Below are 22,500 nucleotides of genomic sequence, written 5' to 3' on the forward strand. Positions count from 1 at the left end.
GACAATATGATGTCACAATATGGATACTTACCACCCACTATTCAGGTTTATATCAGACAATATGATGTCACAATAAGGGATACTTATCACCCACTATGCAGGTTTATATCAGACAATATGATGTCACAATAAGGATACTTATCACCCACTATGCAGGTTTATATCAGACAATATGATGTCACAATAAGGGATACTTATCACCCACTATGCAGGTTTATATCAGACAATATGATGTCACAATAAGGATACTTATCACCCACTATGCAGGTTTATTTCAGACAATATGATGTCACAATAAGGATACTTATCACCCACTATGCAGGTTTATATCAGACAATATGATGTCACAATAAGGATACTTATCACCCACTATGCAGGTTTATTTTAGACAATATGATGTCACAATAAGGATACTTATCACCCACTATGCAGGTTTATTTTAGACAATATGATGTCACAATAAGGGATACTTATCACCCACTATGCAGGTTTATTTTAGACAATATGATGTCACAATAAGGATAGTTATCACCCACTATGCAGGTTTATTTTAGACAATATGATGTCACAATAAGGATACTTATCACCCACTATGCAGGTTTATTTTAGACAATATGATGTCACAATAAGGATAGTTATCACCCACTATGCAGGTTTATTTTAGACAATATGATGTCACAATAAGGATACTTATCACCCACTATGCAGGTTTATTTTAGACAATATGATGTCACAATAAGGATACTTATCACCCACTATGCAGGTTTATTTCAGACAATATGATGTCACAATAAGGGATACTTATCACCCACTATGCAGGTTTATATCAGACAATATGATGTCACAATATGGATACTTACCACCCACTATTCAGGTTTATATCAGACAATATGATGTCACAATAAGGGATACTTAGCACCCACTATGCAGGTTTATTTTAGACAATATGATGTCACAATAAGGATACTTATCACCCACTATGCAGGTTTATATCAGACAATATGATGTCACAATAAGGGATACTTATCACCCACTATGCAGGTTTATATCAGACAATATGATGTCACAATATGGATACTTACCACCCACTATTCAGGTTTATATCAGACAATATGATGTCACAATAAGGATACTTACCACCCACTATGCAGGTTTATTTCAGACAATATGATGTCACAATAAGGATACTTATAACCCACTATGCAGATTTATTTTAGACAATATGATGTCACAATAAGGGATACTTATCACCCACTATGCAGGTTTATTTCAGACAATATGATGTCACAATAAGGATACTTACCACCCACTATGCAGGTTTATATCAGACAATATGATGTCACAATAAGGGATACTTATCACCCACTATGCAGGTTTATTTTAGACAATATGATGTCACAATAAGGGATACTTATCACCCACTATGCAGGTTTATATCAGACAATATGATGTCACAATAAGGGATACTTATCACCCACTATGCAGGTTTATATCAGACAATATGATGTCACAATATGGATACTTACCACCCACTATTCAGGTTTATATCAGACAATATGATGTCACAATAAGGATACTTACCACCCACTATACAGGTTTATTTCAGACAATATGATGTCACAATAAGGATACTTATAACCCACTATGCAGATTTATTTTAGACAATATGATGTCACAATAAGGGATACTTATCACCCACTATGCAGGTTTATTTCAGACAATATGATGTCACAATAAGGATACTTACCACCCACTATGCAGGTTTATATCAGACAATATGATGTCACAATAAGGGATACTTATGACCCACTATGCAGGTTTATTTTAGACAATATGATGTCACAATAAGGGATACTTATCACCCACTATGCAGGTTTATTTTAGACAATATGATGTCACAATAAGGATACTTATCACCCACTATGCAGGTTTATTTTAGACAATATGATGTCACAATTAGGATACTTATCACCCACTATGCAGGTTTATTTCAGACAATATGATGTCAAAATAAGGATACTTATCACCCACTATGCAGGTTTATTTTAGACAATATGATGTCACAATAAGGATACTTATCACCCACTATGCAGGTTTATTTTAGACAATATGATGTCACAATAAGGATACTTACCACCCACTATGCAGGTTTATATCAGACAATATGATGTCACAATAAGGATACATATCACCCACTATGCAGGTTTATATCAGACAATATGATGTCACAATAAGGGATACTTATCACCCACTATGCAGGTTTATATCAGACAATATGATGTCACAATATGGATACTTACCACCCACTATGCAGGTTTATTTCAGACAATATGATGTCACAATAAGGATACTTATCACCCACTATGCAGGTTTATTTCAGACAATATGATGTCACAATAAGGATACTTATCACCCACTATTCAGGTTTATATCAGACAATATGATGTCACAATAAGGATACTTATCACCCACTATGCAGGTTTATTTCAGACAATATGATGTCACAATAAGGATACTTACCACACACTATGCAGGTTTATATCAGACAATATGATGTCACAATAAGGGATACTTATCACACACTATGCAGGTTTATTTTAGACAATATGATGTCACAATAAGGGATACTTATCACCCACTATGCAGATTTATTTTAGACAATATGATGTCACAATAAGGGATACTTATCACCCACTATGCAGGTTTATTTCAGACAATATGATGTCACAATAAGGATACTTACCACCCACTATGCAGGTTTATATCAGACAATATGATGTCACAATAAGGGATACTTATCACCCACTATGCAGGTTTATTTTAGACAATATGATGTCACAATAAGGATACTTATCACCCACTATGCAGGTTTATTTTAGACAATATGATGTCACAATAAGGGATACTTATCACCCACTATGCAGATTTATTTTAGACAATATGATGTCACAATAAGGGATACTTATCACCCACTATGCAGGTTTATTTCAGACAATATGATGTCACAATAAGGATACTTACCACCCACTATGCAGGTTTATATCAGACAATATGATGTCACAATAAGGGATACTTATCACCCACTATGCAGGTTTATTTTAGACAATATGATGTCACAATAAGGATACTTATCACCCACTATGCAGGTTTATTTTAGACAATATGATGTCACAATAAGGGATACTTATCACCCACTATGCAGGTTTATATCAGACAATATGATGTCACAATATGGATACTTATCACACACTATGCAGGTTTATATCAGACAATATGATGTCACAATAAGGATACTTATCACCCACTATGCAGGTTTATTTTAGACAATATGATGTCACAATAAGGGATACTTATCACCCACTATGCAGATTTATTTTAGACAATATGATGTCACAATAAGTGATACTTATCACCCACTATGCAAGTTTATTTCAGACAATATGATGTCACAATAAGGATACTTACCACCCACTATGCAGGTTTATATCAGACAATATGATGTCACAATAAGGGATACTTATCACCCACTATGCAGGTTTATTTTAGACAATATGATGTCACAATAAGGATACTTATCACCCACTATGCAGGTTTATTTTAGACAATATGATGTCACAATTAGGATACTTATCACCCACTATGCAGGTTTATTTCAGACAATATGATGTCAAAATAAGGATACTTATCACCCACTATGCAGGTTTATTTTAGACAATATGATGTCACAATAAGGATACTTATCACCCACTATGCAGGTTTATTTTAGACAATATGATGTCACAATAAGGATACTTACCACCCACTATGCAGGTTTATATCAGACAATATGATGTCACAATAAGGATACATATCACCCACTATGCAGGTTTATATCAGACAATATGATGTCACAATAAGGGATACTTATCACCCACTATGCAGGTTTATATCAGACAATATGATGTCACAATATGGATACTTACCACCCACTATGCAGGTTTATTTCAGACAATATGATGTCACAATAAGGATACTTATCACCCACTATGCAGGTTTATTTCAGACAATATGATGTCACAATAAGGATACTTATCACCCACTATTCAGGTTTATATCAGACAATATGATGTCACAATAAGGATACTTATCACCCACTATGCAGGTTTATTTCAGACAATATGATGTCACAATAAGGATACTTACCACACACTATGCAGGTTTATATCAGACAATATGATGTCACAATAAGGGATACTTATCACACACTATGCAGGTTTATTTTAGACAATATGATGTCACAATAAGGGATACTTATCACCCACTATGCAGATTTATTTTAGACAATATGATGTCACAATAAGGGATACTTATCACCCACTATGCAGGTTTATTTCAGACAATATGATGTCACAATAAGGATACTTACCACCCACTATGCAGGTTTATATCAGACAATATGATGTCACAATAAGGGATACTTATCACCCACTATGCAGGTTTATTTTAGACAATATGATGTCACAATAAGGATACTTATCACCCACTATGCAGGTTTATTTTAGACAATATGATGTCACAATAAGGGATACTTATCACCCACTATGCAGATTTATTTTAGACAATATGATGTCACAATAAGGGATACTTATCACCCACTATGCAGGTTTATTTCAGACAATATGATGTCACAATAAGGATACTTACCACCCACTATGCAGGTTTATATCAGACAATATGATGTCACAATAAGGGATACTTATCACCCACTATGCAGGTTTATTTTAGACAATATGATGTCACAATAAGGATACTTATCACCCACTATGCAGGTTTATTTTAGACAATATGATGTCACAATAAGGGATACTTATCACCCACTATGCAGGTTTATATCAGACAATATGATGTCACAATATGGATACTTATCACACACTATGCAGGTTTATATCAGACAATATGATGTCACAATAAGGATACTTATCACCCACTATGCAGGTTTATTTTAGACAATATGATGTCACAATAAGGGATACTTATCACCCACTATGCAGATTTATTTTAGACAATATGATGTCACAATAAGTGATACTTATCACCCACTATGCAAGTTTATTTCAGACAATATGATGTCACAATAAGGATACTTACCACCCACTATGCAGGTTTATATCAGACAATATGATGTCACAATAAGGGATACTTATCACCCACTATGCAGGTTTATTTTAGACAATATGATGTCACAATAAGGATACTTATCACCCACTATGCAGGTTTATTTTAGACAATATGATGTCACAATAAGGGATACTTATCACCCACTATGCAGGTTTATATCAGACAATATGATGTCACAATATGGATACTTATCACACACTATGCAGGTTTATATCAGACAATATGATGTCACAATAAGGGATACTTATCACCCACTATGCAGATTTATTTCAGACAATATGATGTCACGAAAAGGATACTTACCACCCACTATGCAGGTTCATATCAGACAATATGATGTCACAATAAGGATACTTATCACCCACTATGCATGTTTATATCAGACAATATGATGTCACAATAAGGGATACTTATCACCCACCATGCAGGTTTATATCAGACAATATGATGTCACAATAAGGATACTTATCACCCACTATGCAGGTTTATATCAGACAATATGATGTCACAATAAGGATACTTATCACCCACTATGCAGGTTTATTTTAGACAATATGATGTCACAATAAGGGATACTTATCACCCACTATGCAGGTTTCTTTCAGACAATATGATGTCACAATAAGGATACTTATCACCCACTATGCAGGTTTATTTCAGACAATATGATGTCACAATAAGGGATACTTATCACCCACTATGCAGGTTTATTTCACCCTTGTGAATAGTTGTATCTTGCAATGCAGAAAGTGCTCATTTCCACTGATGGTGTTGCTATCTGCTTGGTACTGTACCTTGGAAACCACCGATGAACCAGGAACAGAAATGGTGAACAGAAATTGGGCTATTATTATTTATTTTTTAAATGTTTTTTAGCTTTTAACTAATAGCCCAGTAAAGATGCCTGTGATTAACAAGACAAATGACTCCATTCAACAGTAGTCTAGTCAGCCTAGTGTTAATGCTATTCTACAGTAGTCTAGTCAGCCTAGTGTTAATGCTATTCTACAGTAGTCTAGTCAGCCTAGTGTTAATGCTATTCTACCATTCTACAGTAGTCTAGTCAGCCTAGTGTTAATGCTATTCTACAGTAGTCTAGTCAGCCTAGTGTTAATGCTATTCAACAGTAGTCTAGTCAGCCTAGTGTTAATGCTATTCTACCATTCAACAGTAGTCTAGTCAGCCTAGTGTTAATGCTATTCAACAGTAGTCTAGTCAGCCTAGTGTTAATGCTATTCTACAGTAGTCTAGTCAGTCTAGTGTTAATGCTATTCAACAGTAGTCTAGTCAGCCTAGTGTTAATGCTATTCAACAGTAGTCTAGTCAGCCTAGTGTTAATGCTATTCTACAGTAGTCTAGTCAGCCTAGTGTTAATGCTATTCTACCATTCAACAGTAGTCTAGTCAGTCTAGTGTTAATGCTATTCTACAGTAGTCTAGTCAGCCTAGTGTTAATGCTATTCAACAGTAGTCTAGTCAGCCTAGTGTTAATGCTATTCTACAGTAGTCTAGTCAGTCTAGTGTTAATGCTATTCTACTGTAGTCTAGTCAGTCTAGTGTTAATGCTATTCTACTGTAGTCTAGTCAGTCTAGTGTTAATGCTATTCTACAGTAGTCTAGTCAGCCTAGTGTTAATGCTATTCTACCATTCAACAGTAGTCTAGTCAGTCTAGTGTTAATGCTATTCTACAGTAGTCTAGTCAGCCTAGTGTTAATGCTATTCTACAGTAGTCTAGTCAGCCTAGTGTTAATGCTATTCTACAGTAGTCTAGTCAGCCTAGTGTTAATGCTATTCTACCATTCAACAGTAGTCTAGTCAGCCTAGTGTTAATGCTATTCTACAGTAGTCTAGTCAGCCTAGTGTTAATGCTATTCTACAGTAGTCTAGTCAGTCTAGTGTTAATGCTATTCAACAGTAGTCTAGTCATCCTGGTGGTAATGCTATTCTACCGTAGTCAAGTCAGCCTCGTGCTCCTGAGTAAGATGGTCAGCCCCAGTGCTCCTGGGTGAGGGGGTCAGCCCAGTGCTCCTGAGTGAGGGGGTCAGCCCAGTGCTCCTGAGTGAGGGGGTCAGCCCCAGTGCTCCTGAGTGAGGGGGTCAGCCCAGTGCTCCTGAGTGAGGGGGTCAGCCCCAGTGCTCCTGAGTGAGGGGGTCAGCCCAGTGCTCCTGAGTGAGGGGGTCAGCCCCAGTGCTCCTGAGTGAGGGGGTCAGCCCAGTGCTCCTGAGTGAGGGGGTCAGCCCCAGTGCTCCTGGGTACGCGGGTCAGCCCCAGTGCTCCTGAGTGAGGGGGTCAGCCCAGTGCTCCTGAGTGAGGGGGTCAGCCCAGTGCTCCTGAGTGAGGGGGTCAGCCCAGTGCTCCTGAGTAAGATGGTCAGCCCCAGTGCTCCTGGGTAAGTGGGTCAGCCCCAGTGCTCCTGAGTGAGGGGGTCAGCCCAGTGCTCCTGAGTGAGGGGGTCAGCCCAGTGCTCCTGAGTGAGGGGGTCAGCCCCAGTGCTCCTGGGTACGCGGGTCAGCCCCAGTGCTCCTGAGTGAGGGGGTCAGCCCAGTGCTCCTGGGTAAGGGGGTCAGCCCAGTGCTCCTAAGTAAGGGGGTCAGCCCAGTGCTCCTGGACTCTATGCTCTGATCCAGATGAACAGCTATCTACCCCCATTAACAGTCCATGTCAAAGAGACCATTGTGACGTCTAATGTTAGACACTACTGTCTGTCTGTGTGTCTGTGGAGGCCAGGGGGTCCCTTCCCTGTTGTTTGGCTGTCTGAATGAACAATGCTCTCTGCTCTGCATGTATGACCCAACCAATGCAGGTTTAGTTATATACTGTAGAGCAGGCTGTATGATACTACAGGTTTAGTTATAGATAACAGGCTGTATGATACTACAGGTTTAGTTATAGATAACAGGCTGTATGACATAACAGGCTGTATGATACTACAGGTTTAGTTATAGATAACAGGCTTTATGATATAACAGGCTGTATGATACTACAGGTTTAGTTATAGATAACAGGCTGTATGATATAACAGGTTTAGTTATAGATAACAGGCTGTATGATATAACAGGTTTAGTTATAGATAACAGGCTGTATTATATAACAGGTTTAGATATAGATAACAGGCATTATGATACCACAGGCTGTATGATACTACAGGTTTAGTGATAGATAACAGGCTGTATGTTGACACACTATACCAGTATATAATATATTAGTAGTATTATTATTACAGTATATAATATATTAGTAGTATTATTATTACAGTATATAATATATTAGTAGTATTATTATTACAGTATATAATATAATAGTAGTATTATTATTGCAGTATAACAGTATATAATATATTAGTATTATTATTATTACAGGTATATCATATATCAGTAGTATTATTATTATAGTATAACCGTATATAATATATTAGTAGTATTATTATACCAGTATATAATATATTAGTAGTATTATTATTACAGTATATAATATATTAGTAGTATTATTATTACAGGTATATCATATATTAGTAGTATTATTATTACAGTATAACAGCATATAATATATTAGTAGTATTATTATACCAGTATATAATATATTAGTAGTATTACTATTACAGTATATAATATATTATTAGTATTACTATTACAGTATATAATATATTAGTAGTATTACTATTACAGTATATAATATATTATTAGTATTACTATTACAGTATATAATATATTAGTAGTATTGCTATTACAGTATATAATATATTAGTAGTATTATTATTACAGTATATAATATATTAGTAGTATTATTATTACAGTATAACAGTGTATAATATATTAGTAGTATTACTATTACAGGTATATAATATATTAGTAGTATTATTATTACAGGTATATCATATATTGTTAGTATTATATTTACAGTATATAATATATTAGAAGTATTACTATTAAAGTATATACTATATTACTAGTATTGTTATTACAGTATATAATAAATTAGTAGTATTACTATTACAGTATATAATATATTAGTAGTATTGATATTACAGTATATAATATATTCATAGCATTACTATTACAGTATATAATATATTAGTAGTATTATTATTACAGTATATAATATATTAGTAGTATTACAGTATACCGGTATATAATGTATTAGTAGTATTATTATTACAGTATACCAGTATATAATATATTAGTAGTACTACTGTATACCAGTATATAATATATTAGTAGTAGTATTATTACAGTATACCAGTATATAATATATTAGTAGTAGTATTATTACAGTATACTGGTATATAATATATTAGTAATAGTATTATTACAGTATACCAGTATATAATATATTAGTAATAATATTATTACAGTATACCAGTATATAATATATTAGTAATAGTATTATTACAGTATACCGGTATATAATATTTTACTAGTATTATTATTACAATATACCAGTATATAATATATTAGTAGTATTACTATTACAGTATATAATATATTAGTAGTAGTATTATTACAGTATACCAGTATATAATATATTAGTAATAGTATTATTACCATATACCGGTATATAATATTTTACTAGTATTATTATTACAATATACCAGTATATAATATATTAGTAGTAGTATTATTACAGTATATAATATATTAGTATTATTATTATTACAGTATACCAGTATATAATATATTTGTAGTTTTACAGTATACCAGTAAATAATATATTCGTAGTATTACAGTATACCGGTACATAATATATCGGTAGTATTATTATTACTATTACAGTATTTCTACCTATTATTTTGACCTAGTAGTGACAATATCATTTACTGCATAAATGTGTTTCATTCGGTAAAATCTTCTGTAATTACTGCACATACTGTAAAGTGTTTAGGCTCTACAGTATGTGTGGTCTTCTCTGTTGGGCGTAATTAATTTAACGGATGACTGGGTCACCTATAGGACACACATGGGGTGACACCATGGTGACACCATGGCCCTCCGGCTGGACTTACGTACTGAACCATCCCAGCTCCTGCACTGCAACACGGCTGCATAGCCAGCCGGTGATAACTCACTGAGGCCTGATGACAGCCTGTATGTCATCTCATGTCAAATGGATGCTTCAGGCTCTCTGCTAGAGCTCCAGTTAGGTTGGGGGTTTTCAGTTTTCACTCAGCGGTATGGCCTGCTGTTCTACTGTTGATCTCAGGGAAGTCCATTTTAGGACTGACAGACAGACAGACAGACAGACAGACAGACAGACAGACAGACAGACAGACAGACAGACAGACAGACAGACAGACAGTCTACATCTGTAGACCAACAGAGGATAGTTATAACATCTGTAGACAACACAGGATAGTTATAACATCTGTAGACTAACAGAGGATACAGTTATAACATCTGTAGACAACAGAGGATATTTATAACATATGTAGACTAACATAGGATAGTTATAACATCTGTAGACTAACAGAGGATACAGTTATAACATCTGTAGACTAACAGAGGATAGTTATAACATCTGTAGACAACAGAGGAAAGTTATAACATCTGTAGACTAACAGAGGATACAGTTATAACATCTGTAGACAACAGAGGATAGTTATAACATATGTAGACTAACATAGGATAGTTATAACATATGTAGACTAACAGAGGATACAGTTATAACATCTGTAGACTAACAGAGGATAGTTATAACATCTGTAGACAACAGAGGATAGTTATAACATCTGTAGACTAACAGAGGATACAGTTATAACATCTGTAGACCAACAGAGGATACAGTTATAACATCTGTAGACAACAGAGGATAGTTATAACATCTGTAGACAACAGAGGATAGTTCTAACATATGCAGACCAACAGAGGATACAGTTATAACATCTGTAGACTAGCAGAGGATAGTTATAACATCTGTAGACTAACAGAGGATACAGTTATAACATCTGTAGACTAACAGAGGATACAGTTATAACATCTGTAAACAACAGAGGATAGTTATAACATATGTAGACTAACAGAGGATAGTTATAACATCTGTAGACCAACAGAGGATACAGCTATTACATCTGTAGACCAATCCAGCCATGTAGAATGGGCGGCAGGTAGCCTAGTGGTTAGAACGTTGGACTAGTAACCGTAACGGTTGCAAGATCGAATCCCCGAGCTGACAAGGTACAAATCTGACGTTCTGCCCCTGAACAAGGCAGTTCGGGTGTACACTGTTCCTAGGTAGGCCGTCATTGTATATAAGAATTTGTTCTTATTGAATAAAGGTTAAAATAAATAAATAAAATAATGAATGTGTGAATGAATGTGTGCCAATGGTTTAATTGAGACAATCTTTAGGTCTGCCCTGGAGAAGAGAAGTCACACCCTCCCTGCCTCCCTCCCTGCCTCCCTCCCTCACACCCTCCCTGCCTCCCTCCCTGCCTCCCTCCCTCACACCCTCCCTGCCTCCCTCCCTGCCTCCCTCCCTCACACCCTCCCTCCCTCCCTCCCCCCATTAGTCACACCCTCCCTCCCTCCCTCCCTCCCTCCCTCCCTCCCTCCCTCCCTCCCTCCCTCCCTCCCTCCCTCCCTCCCTCCCTCTCTCCCTCCCTCCCTCCCTCCCTCCCTCCCTCCCTCCCTCCCATTAGTCACACCCTCCCTTCCATTAGTCACTCCCTCCCTTCCATTAGTCACTCCCTCCCTCGCCCTCTCCCCCTCTCTCCCTTCCATTAGTCACTCCCTCCCTCGCCCTCTCCCCCCTCTCTCCCTTCCATTAGTCACTCCCTCCCTCGCCCTCTCCCCCTCTCTCCCTTCCATTAGTCACTCCCTCCCTCGCCCTCTCCCCCTCTCTCCCTTCCATTAGTCACTCCCTCCCTCGCCCTCTCCCCCCTCTCTCCCTTCCATTAGTCACTCCCTCCCCGCCCTCTCCCCCCTCTCTCCCTTCCATTAGTCACTCCCTCCCTCGCCCTCTCCCCCTCTCTCCCTTCCATTAGTCACTCGCTCCCTCGCCCTCTCCCCCCTCTCTCCCTTCCATTAGTCACTCCCTCCCTCACATTAGTCACACCCACCCTCCCTCCCTCCTCCCATTAGTCACACCCTCCCTCCCTCCCTCCCTCCATCTCTCCCTCCCTCCCTCCCTCCCTTCATCCTCCCACTAGTACTCTGTAATCTGTTGTTTGTCTAGCCATGCATACAGTACATTGGATCCTCTGTAGTGGTCCGTTCTGGTGCAAGGCTATTTGTGGTTGGTGTGCCTGGAGCAGCACCTGTCAGTCAGTGTTAAAGTGGTGGGAGAGACTCAATATGACCCCAACTAACCCGTGGGTTACTAGGGGGACACGTACTATGTAGTATGACTTAGAGCCAGTGGGGACTCCTCTGCATGTAGGCTAGATATCAAGTCAGGAGGGGTCAGGGGGACACGTGCTATGTAGTATGACTTAGAGCCAGTGGGGACTCCTCTGCATGTAGGCTAGATATCAAGTCAGGAGGGGTCAGGGGGACACGTGCCATGTAGTATGACTTAGAGCCAGTGGGGAATCCTCTGCATGTAGGCTAGATATCAAGTCAAATCAAACTTTATTTGTCACATGTGCTGAATACAACAAGTGTAGACTTTACCGTGAAATGCTGAATACAACAAGTGTAGACTTTACCGTGAAATGCTGAATACAACAAGTGTAGACTTTACCGTGAAATGCTGAATACAACAAGTGTAGACTTTACTGTGAAATGCTGAATACAACAAGTGTAGACTTTACCGTGAAATGCTGAATACAACAAGTGTAGACTTTACCGTGAAATGCTGAATACAACAAGTGTAGACTTTACCGTGAAATGCTGAATACAACAAGTGTAGACTTTACCGTGAAATGCTGAATACAACAAGTGTAGACTTTACCGTGAAATGCTGAATACAACAAGTGTAGACTTTACCGTGAAATACTGAATACAACAAGTGTAGACTTTACAGTGAAATGCGTATTTACAAGCCCTTAACCAACAGTGACAATAAAATAACAATAACGAGGCTCTGTACAAGGGGTATCTGTACTGAGTCAGTGTGGAGGCTCTATACAGGGGGTATCTGTACTGAGTCAGTGTGGAGGCTCTATACAGGGGGTATCTGCACTGAGTCAATGTGGAGGCTCTATACAGGGGGTATCTGCACTGAGTCAATGTGGAGGCTCTATACAGGGGGTATCTGCACTGAGTCAGTGTGGAGGCTCTATACAGGGGGTATCTGTACTGAGTCCGTGTGGAGGCTCTATACAGGGGGTATCTGCACTGAGTCAGTGTGGAGGCTCTATACAGGGGGTATCTGCACTGAGTCAGTGTGGAGGCTCTATACAGGGGGTATCTGTACTGAGTCAGTGTGGAGGCTCTATACAGGGGGTATCTGTACTGAGTCAGTGTGGAGGCTCTATACAGGGGGTATCTGTACTGAGTCAATGTGTAGGCTCTATACAGGGGGTATCTGTACTGAGTCAATGTGTAGGCTCTATACAGGGGGTATCTGCACTGAGTCAGTGTGGAGGCTCTATACAGGGGGTATCTGTACTGAGTCAATGTGTAGGCTCTATACAGGGGGTATCTGCACTGAGTCAGTGTGGAGGCTCTATACAGGGGGTATCTGTACTGAGTCAGTGTGGAGGCTCTATACAGGGGGTATCTGTACTGAGTCAATGTGTAGGCTCTATACAGGGGGTATCTGCACTGAGTCAGTGTGGAGGCTCTATACAGGGGGTATCTGTACTGAGTCCGTGTGGAGGCTCTATACAGGAGGTATCTGTACTGAGTCAGTGTGGAGGCTCTATACAGGGGGTATCTGCACTGAGTCAGTGTGGAGGCTCTATACAGGGGGTATCTGCACTGTGTCAGTGTGGAGGCTCTATACAGGGGGTATCTGTACTGAGTCAGTGTGGAGGCTCTATACAGGGGGTATCTGCACTGAGTCAATGTGGAGGCTCTATACAGGGGGTATCTGCACTGAGTCAGTGTGGAGGCTCTATACAGGGGGTATCTGCACTGAGTCAGTGTGGAGGCTCAATACAGGGGGTATCTGTACTGAGTCAGTGTGGAGGCTCTATACATGGGGTATCTGTACTGAGTCAGTGTGGAGGCTCTATACGGGAGGTATCTGCACTGAGTCAGTGTGGAGGCTCTATACAGGGGGTATCTGTACTGAGTCAGTGTGGAGGCTCTATACAGGGGGTATCTGCACTGAGTCAGTGTGGAGGCTCTATACAGGGGGTATCTGCACTGAGTCAGTGTGGAGGCTCTATACAGGGGGTATCTGCACTGAGTCAGTGTGGAGGCTCTATACAGGGGGTGTCTGTACTGAGTCAGTGTGGAGGCTCTATACAGGGGGTATCTGCACTGAGTCAGTGTGGAGGCTCTATACAGGGGGTATCTGCACTGAGTTAGTGTGGAGGCTCTATACAGGGGGTATCTGTACTGAGTCAATGTGGAGGCTCTATACAGGTTGTATCTGCACTGAGTCAGTGTGGAGGCTCTATACAGGGGGTATCTGCACTGAGTCAATGTGGAGGCTCTATACAGGGGGTATATGCACTGAGTCAGTGTGGAGGCTCTATTCAGTGGGTATCTGTACTGAGTCAGTGTGGAGGCTCTATACAGTGGGTATCTGTACTGAGTCAGTGTGGAGGCTCTATACAGGGGGTATCTGTACTGAGTCAGTGTGGAGGCTCTATACAGGGGGTATCTGTACTGAGTCCGTGTGGAGGCTCTATACAGGGGGTATCTGCACTGAGTCAGTGTGGAGGCTCTATACAGGGGTATCTGCACTGTGTCAGTGTGGAGGCTCTATACAGGGGGTATCTGTACTGAGTCAGTGTGGAGGCTCTATACAGGGGGTATCTGCACTGAGTCAATGTGGAGGCTCTATACAGGGGGTATCTGCACTGAGTCAGTGTGGAGGCTCTATACAGGGGGTATCTGCACTGAGTCAGTGTGGAGGCTCAATACAGGGGGTATCTGTACTGAGTCAGTGTGGAGGCTCTATACATGGGGTATCTGTACTGAGTCAGTGTGGAGGCTCTATACGGGGAGGTATCTGCACTGAGTCAGTGTGGAGGCTCTATACAGGGGGTATCTGTACTGAGTCAGTGTGGAGGCTCTATACAGGGGGTATCTGCACTGAGTCAGTGTGGAGGCTCTATACAGGGGGTATCTGCACTGAGTCAGTGTGGAGGCTCTATACAGGGGGTATCTGCACTGAGTCAGTGTGGAGGCTCTATACAGGGGGTGTCTGTACTGAGTCAGTGTGGAGGCTCTATACAGGGGGTATCTGCACTGAGTCAGTGTGGAGGCTCTATACAGGGGGTATCTGCACTGAGTTAGTGTGGAGGCTCTATACAGGGGGTATCTGTACTGAGTCAATGTGGAGGCTCTATACAGGTTGTATCTGCACTGAGTCAGTGTGGAGGCTCTATACAGGGGGTATCTGCACTGAGTCAATGTGGAGGCTCTATACAGGGGGTATATGCACTGAGTCAGTGTGGAGGCTCTATTCAGTGGGTATCTGTACTGAGTCAGTGTGGAGGCTCTATACAGTGGGTATCTGTACTGAGTCAGTGTGGAGGCTCTATACAGGGGGTATCTGCACTGAGTCAGTGTGAAGGCTCTATACAGGGGGTATCTGTACTGAGTCAGTGTGGAGGCTCTATACAGGGGGTATCTGCACTGAGTCAGTGTGGAGGCTCTATACAGGGGGTATCTGCACTGAGTCAGTGTGGAGGCTCTATACAGGGGCATCTGTACGGAGTCAGTGTGGAGGCTCTATACATGGGGTATCTGTACTGAGTCAGTGTGGAGGCTCTATACAGGGGGTATCTGCACTGAGTCAGTGTGGAGGCTATATACAGGGGGTATCTGTACTGAGTCAGTGTGGAGGCTCTATACAGGGGGTATCTGTACTGAGTCAGTGTGGAGGCTCTATACAGTGGGTATCTGTACTGAGTCAGTGTGGAGGCTCTATACAGGGGGTATCTGTACTGAGTCAGTGTGGAGGATCTATACAGGGGGTATCTGCACTGAGTCAATGTGGAGGCTCTATACAGGGGGTATCTGCACTGAGTCAGTGTGGAGGCTCTATACAGGGGGTATCTGCACTGAGTCAATGTGGAGGCTCTATACAGGGGGTGTCTGTACTGAGTCAGTGTGGAGGCTCTATACAGGGGGTATCTGCACTGAGTCAATGTGGAGGCTCTATACAGGGGGTATATGCACTGAGTCAGTGTGGAGGCTCTATACAGGGGGTATCTGCACTAAGTCAGTGTGGAGGCTCTATACAGGGGGTATCTGTACTGAGTCAATGTGGAGGCTCTATACAAGGGGTATCTGCACTGAGTCAGTGTGGAGGCTCTATACAGGTTGTATCTGCACTGAGTCAGTGTGGAGGCTCTATACAGGGGGTATCTGTACTGAGTCAATGTGGAGGCTCTATACAGGGGGTATCTGCACTGAGTCAATGTGGAGGCTCTATACAGGGGGTGTCTGTACTGAGTCAGTGTGGAGGCTCTATACAGGGGGTATCTGCACTGAGTCAATGTGGAGGCTCTATACAGGGGGTATATGCACTGAGTCAGTGTGGAGGCTCTATACAGGGGGTATCTGCACTAAGTCAGTGTGGAGGCTCTATACAGGGGGTATCTGCACTGAGTCAATGTGGAGGCTCTATACAAGGGGTATCTGCACTGAGTCAGTGTGGAGGCTCTATACAGGTTGTATCTGCACTGAGTCAGTGTGGAGGCTCTATACAGGGGGTATCTGTACTGAGTCAGTGTGGAGGCTCTATACAGGGGGTATCTGCACTGAGTCAGTGTGGAGGCTCTATACAGGGGGTATCTGCACTGAGTCAGTGTGGAGGCTCTATACAGGGGGTATCTGCACTGAGTCAGTGTGGAGGCTCTATACAGAGGGTGTCTGTACTGAGTCAATGTGGAGGCTCTATACAGGGGGTATCTGCACTGAGTCAGTGTGGAGGCTCTATACAGGGGGTATCTGCACTGAGTCAATGTGGAGGCTCTATACAGGGGGTGTCTGTACTGAGTCAGTGTGGAGGCTCTATACAGGGGGTATCTGCACTGAGTCAATGTGGAGGCTCTATACAGGGGGTATATGCACTGAGTCAGTGTGGAGGCTCTATACAGGGGGTATCTGCACTAAGTCAGTGTGGAGGCTCTATACAGGGGGTATCTGTACTGAGTCAATGTGGAGGCTCTATACAAGGGGTATCTGCACTGAGTCAGTGTGGAGGCTCTATACAGGTTGTATCTGCACTGAGTCAGTGTGGAGGCTCTATACAGGGGGTATCTGTACTGAGTCAATGTGGAGGCTCTATACAGGGGGTATCTGCACTGAGTCAATGTGGAGGCTCTATACAGGGGGTGTCTGTACTGAGTCAGTGTGGAGGCTCTATACAGGGGGTATCTGCACTGAGTCAATGTGGAGGCTCTATACAGGGGGTATATGCACTGAGTCAGTGTGGAGGCTCTATACAGGGGGTATCTGCACTAAGTCAGTGTGGAGGCTCTATACAGGGGGTATCTGCACTGAGTCAATGTGGAGGCTCTATACAAGGGGTATCTGCACTGAGTCAGTGTGGAGGCTCTATACAGGTTGTATCTGCACTGAGTCAGTGTGGAGGCTCTATACAGGGGGTATCTGTACTGAGTCAGTGTGGAGGCTCTATACAGGGGGTATCTGCACTGAGTCAGTGTGGAGGCTCTATACAGGGGGTATCTGCACTGAGTCAGTGTGGAGGCTCTATACAGGGGGTATCTGCACTGAGTCAGTGTGGAGGCTCTATACAGGGGGTGTCTGTACTGAGTCAGTGTGGAGGCTCTATACAGGGGGTATCTGCACTGAGTCAGTGTGGAGGCTCTATACAGGGGGTATCTGCACTGAGTTAGTGTGGAGGCTCTATACAGGGGGTATCTGTACTGAGTCAATGTGGAGGCTCTATACAGGTTGTATCTGCACTGAGTCAGTGTGGAGGCTCTATACAGGGGGTATCTGCACTGAGTCAATGTGGAGGCTCTATACAGGGGGTATATGCACTGAGTCAGTGTGGAGGCTCTATTCAGTGGGTATCTGTACTGAGTCAGTGTGGAGGCTCTATACAGTGGGTATCTGTACTGAGTCAGTGTGGAGGCTCTATACAGGGGGTATCTGCACTGAGTCAGTGTGAAGGCTCTATACAGGGGGTATCTGTACTGAGTCAGTGTGGAGGCTCTATACAGGGGGTATCTGCACTGAGTCAGTGTGGAGGCTCTATACAGGGGGTATCTGCACTGAGTCAGTGTGGAGGCTCTATACAGGGGCATCTGTACGGAGTCAGTGTGGAGGCTCTATACATGGGGTATCTGTACTGAGTCAGTGTGGAGGCTCTATACAGGGGGTATCTGCACTGAGTCAGTGTGGAGGCTATATACAGGGGGTATCTGTACTGAGTCAGTGTGGAGGCTCTGTACAGGGGGTATCTGTACTGAGTCAGTGTGGAGGCTCTATACAGTGGGTATCTGTACTGAGTCAGTGTGGAGGCTCTATACAGGGGGTATCTGTACTGAGTCAGTGTGGAGGATCTATACAGGGGGTATCTGCACTGAGTCAATGTGGAGGCTCTATACAGGGGGTATCTGCACTGAGTCAGTGTGGAGGCTCTATACAGGGGGTATCTGCACTGAGTCAATGTGGAGGCTCTATACAGGGGGTGTCTGTACTGAGTCAGTGTGGAGGCTCTATACAGGGGGTATCTGCACTGAGTCAATGTGGAGGCTCTATACAGGGGGTATATGCACTGAGTCAGTGTGGAGGCTCTATACAGGGGGTATCTGCACTAAGTCAGTGTGGAGGCTCTATACAGGGGGTATCTGTACTGAGTCAATGTGGAGGCTCTATACAAGGGGTATCTGCACTGAGTCAGTGTGGAGGCTCTATACAGGTTGTATCTGCACTGAGTCAGTGTGGAGGCTCTATACAGGGGGTATCTGTACTGAGTCAATGTGGAGGCTCTATACAGGGGGTATCTGCACTGAGTCAATGTGGAGGCTCTATACAGGGGGTGTCTGTACTGAGTCAGTGTGGAGGCTCTATACAGGGGGTATCTGCACTGAGTCAATGTGGAGGCTCTATACAGGGGGTATATGCACTGAGTCAGTGTGGAGGCTCTATACAGGGGGTATCTGCACTAAGTCAGTGTGGAGGCTCTATACAGGGGGTATCTGCACTGAGTCAATGTGGAGGCTCTATACAAGGGGTATCTGCACTGAGTCAGTGTGGAGGCTCTATACAGGTTGTATCTGCACTGAGTCAGTGTGGAGGCTCTATACAGGGGGTATCTGTACTGAGTCAATGTGGAGGCTCTATACAGGGGGTATCTGCACTGAGTCAGTGTGGAGGCTCTATACAGGGGGTATCTGTACTGAGTCAGTGTGGAGGCTCTATACAGGGGGTATCTGCACTGAGTCAGTGTGGAGGCTCTATACAGGGGGTATCTGCACTGAGTCAGTGTGGAGGCTCAATACAGGGGGTATCTGTACTGAGTCAGTGTGGAGGCTCTATACATGGGGTATCTGTACTGAGTCAGTGTGGAGGCTCTATACGGGGAGGTATCTGCACTGAGTCAGTGTGGAGGCTCTATACAGGGGGTATCTGTACTGAGTCAGTGTGGAGGCTCTATACAGGGGGTATCTGCACTGAGTCAGTGTGGAGGCTCTATACAGGGGGTATCTGTACTGAGTCAGTGTGGAGGCTCTATACAGGGGGTATCTGCACTGAGTCAGTGTGGAGGCTCTATACAGGGGGTATCTGCACTGAGTCAGTGTGGAGGCTCTATACAGGGGGTATCTGCACTGAGTCAGTGTGGAGGCTCTATACAGGGGGTGTCTGTACTGAGTCAGTGTGGAGGCTCTATACAGGGGGTATCTGCACTGAGTCAGTGTGGAGGCTCTATACAGGGGGTATCTGCACTGAGTTAGTGTGGAGGCTCTATACAGGGGGTATCTGTACTGAGTCAATGTGGAGGCTCTATACAGGTTGTATCTGCACTGAGTCAGTGTGGAGGCTCTATACAGGGGGTATCTGCACTGAGTCAATGTGGAGGCTCTATACAGGGGGTATATGCACTGAGTCAGTGTGGAGGCTCTATTCAGTGGGTATCTGTACTGAGTCAGTGTGGAGGCTATATACAGTGGGTATCTGTACTGAGTCAGTGTGGAGGCTCTATACAGGGGGTATCTGCACTGAGTCAGTGTGAAGGCTCTATACAGGGGGTATCTGTACTGAGTCAGTGTGGAGGCTCTATACAGGGGGTATCTGCACTGAGTCAGTGTGGAGGCTCTATACAGGGGGTATCTGCACTGAGTCAGTGTGAAGGCTCTATACAGGGGGTATCTGTACTGAGTCAGTGTGGAGGCTCTATACAGGGGGTATCTGCACTGAGTCAGTGTGGAGGCTCTATACAGGGGGTATCTGCACTGAGTCAGTGTGGAGGCTCTATACAGGGGGTATCTGCACTGAGTCAGTGTGGAGGCTCTATACAGGGGGTGTCTGTACTGAGTCAGTGTGGAGGCTCTATACAGGGGGTATCTGCACTGAGTCAGTGTGGAGGCTCTATACAGGGGGTATCTGCACTGAGTTAGTGTGGAGGCTCTATACAGGTTGTATCTGTACTGAGTCAATGTGGAGGCTCTATACAGGTTGTATCTGCACTGAGTCAGTGTGGAGGCTCTATACAGGGGGTATCTGCACTGAGTCAATGTGGAGGCTCTATACAGGGGGTATATGCACTGAGTCAGTGTGGAGGCTCTATTCAGTGGGTATCTGTACTGAGTCAGTGTGGAGGCTCTATACAGTGGGTATCTGTACTGAGTCAGTGTGGAGGCTCTTTACAGGGGGTATCTGTACTGAGTCAGTGTGGAGGCTCTATACAGGGGGTATCTGTACTGAGTCCGTGTGGAGGCTCTATACAGGGGGTATCTGCACTGAGTCAGTGTGGAGGCTCTATTCAGTGGGTATCTGTACTGAGTCAGTGTGGAGGCTCTATACAGTGGGTATCTGTACTGAGTCAGTGTGGAGGCTCTTTACAGGGGGTATCTGTACTGAGTCAGTGTGGAGGCTCTATACAGGGGGTATCTGTACTGAGTCCGTGTGGAGGCTCTATACAGGGGGTATCTGCACTGAGTCAGTGTGGAGGCTCTATACAGGGGGTGTCTGTACTGAGTCAGTGTGGAGGCTCTATACAGGGGGTATCTGCACTGAGTCAGTGTGGAGGCTCTATACAGGGGGTATCTGTACTGAGTCAGTGTGGAGGCTCTATACAGGGGGTATCTGCACTGAGTCAGTGTGGAGGCTCTATACAGGGGGTATCTGCACTGAGTCAGTGTGGAGGCTCTATACAGGGGGTATCTGCACTGAGTCAGTGTGGAGGCTCTATACAGGGGGTATCTGCACTGAGTCAATGTGGAGGCTCTATACAAGGGGTATCTGCACTGAGTCAGTGTGGAGGCTCTATACAGGTTGTATCTGCACTGAGTCAGTGTGGAGGCTCTATACAGGGGGTATCTGTACTGAGTCAATGTGGAGGCTCTATACAGGGGGTATCTGCACTGAGTCAGTGTGGAGGCTCTATACAGGGGGTATCTGTACTGAGTCAATGTGGAGGCTCTATACAGGGGGTATCTGCACTGAGTCAGTGTGGAGGCTCTATACAGGGGGTATCTGCACTGAGTCAGTGTGGAGGCTCTATACAGGGGGTATCTGTTCTGAGTCAGTGTGGAGGCTCTATACAGGGGGTATCTGCACTGAGTCAATGTGGAGGCTCTATACAGGGGGTATATGCACTGAGTCAGTGTGGAGGCTCTATACAGGGGGTATCTGCACTAAGTCAGTGTGGAGGCTCTATACAGGGGGTATCTGCACTGAGTCAATGTGGAGGCTCTATACAAGGGGTATCTGCACTGAGTCAGTGTGGAGGCTCTATACAGGGGGTATCTGCACTGAGTCAGTGTGGAGGCTCTATACAGGGGGTATCTGTACTGAGTCAGTGTGGAGGCTCTATGCAGGGGGTATCTGTACTGAGTCAATGTGGAGGCTCTATACAGGGGGTATCTGTACTGAGTCCGTGTGGAGGCTCTATACAGGGGGTATCTGTACTGAGTCAGTGTGCAGGGGTACAGGTTTGTTGAGGTCATTTCTAGATATAGGTAGGGGTGAGGTGACTATGCATAGACAATAAACAGCAAGTAGCAGCAGTGTACAAAATCAGAAGACCTGACCCGACCTACAATCTCTACAACCTACTGTAACAATGGATCTCCCTCATCTAAAGTGACAG

General features: G+C 43.2%; 1 protein-coding gene across 10 annotated transcripts in view; it reads left to right on the plus strand.

Moving 5' to 3' along the window:
• Nucleotides 1–22,500, plus strand: part of LOC135537808 (janus kinase and microtubule-interacting protein 3-like) — a 129,501-nt gene that overhangs the window by 36,145 nt on the left and 70,856 nt on the right. The gene's annotated exons all lie outside the window — the stretch shown is intronic.

The sequence above is a fragment of the Oncorhynchus masou genome, unplaced genomic scaffold (assembly GCF_036934945.1).
Source record: "Oncorhynchus masou masou isolate Uvic2021 unplaced genomic scaffold, UVic_Omas_1.1 unplaced_scaffold_844, whole genome shotgun sequence".
Classification (NCBI taxonomy): domain Eukaryota; kingdom Metazoa; phylum Chordata; class Actinopteri; order Salmoniformes; family Salmonidae; genus Oncorhynchus; species Oncorhynchus masou.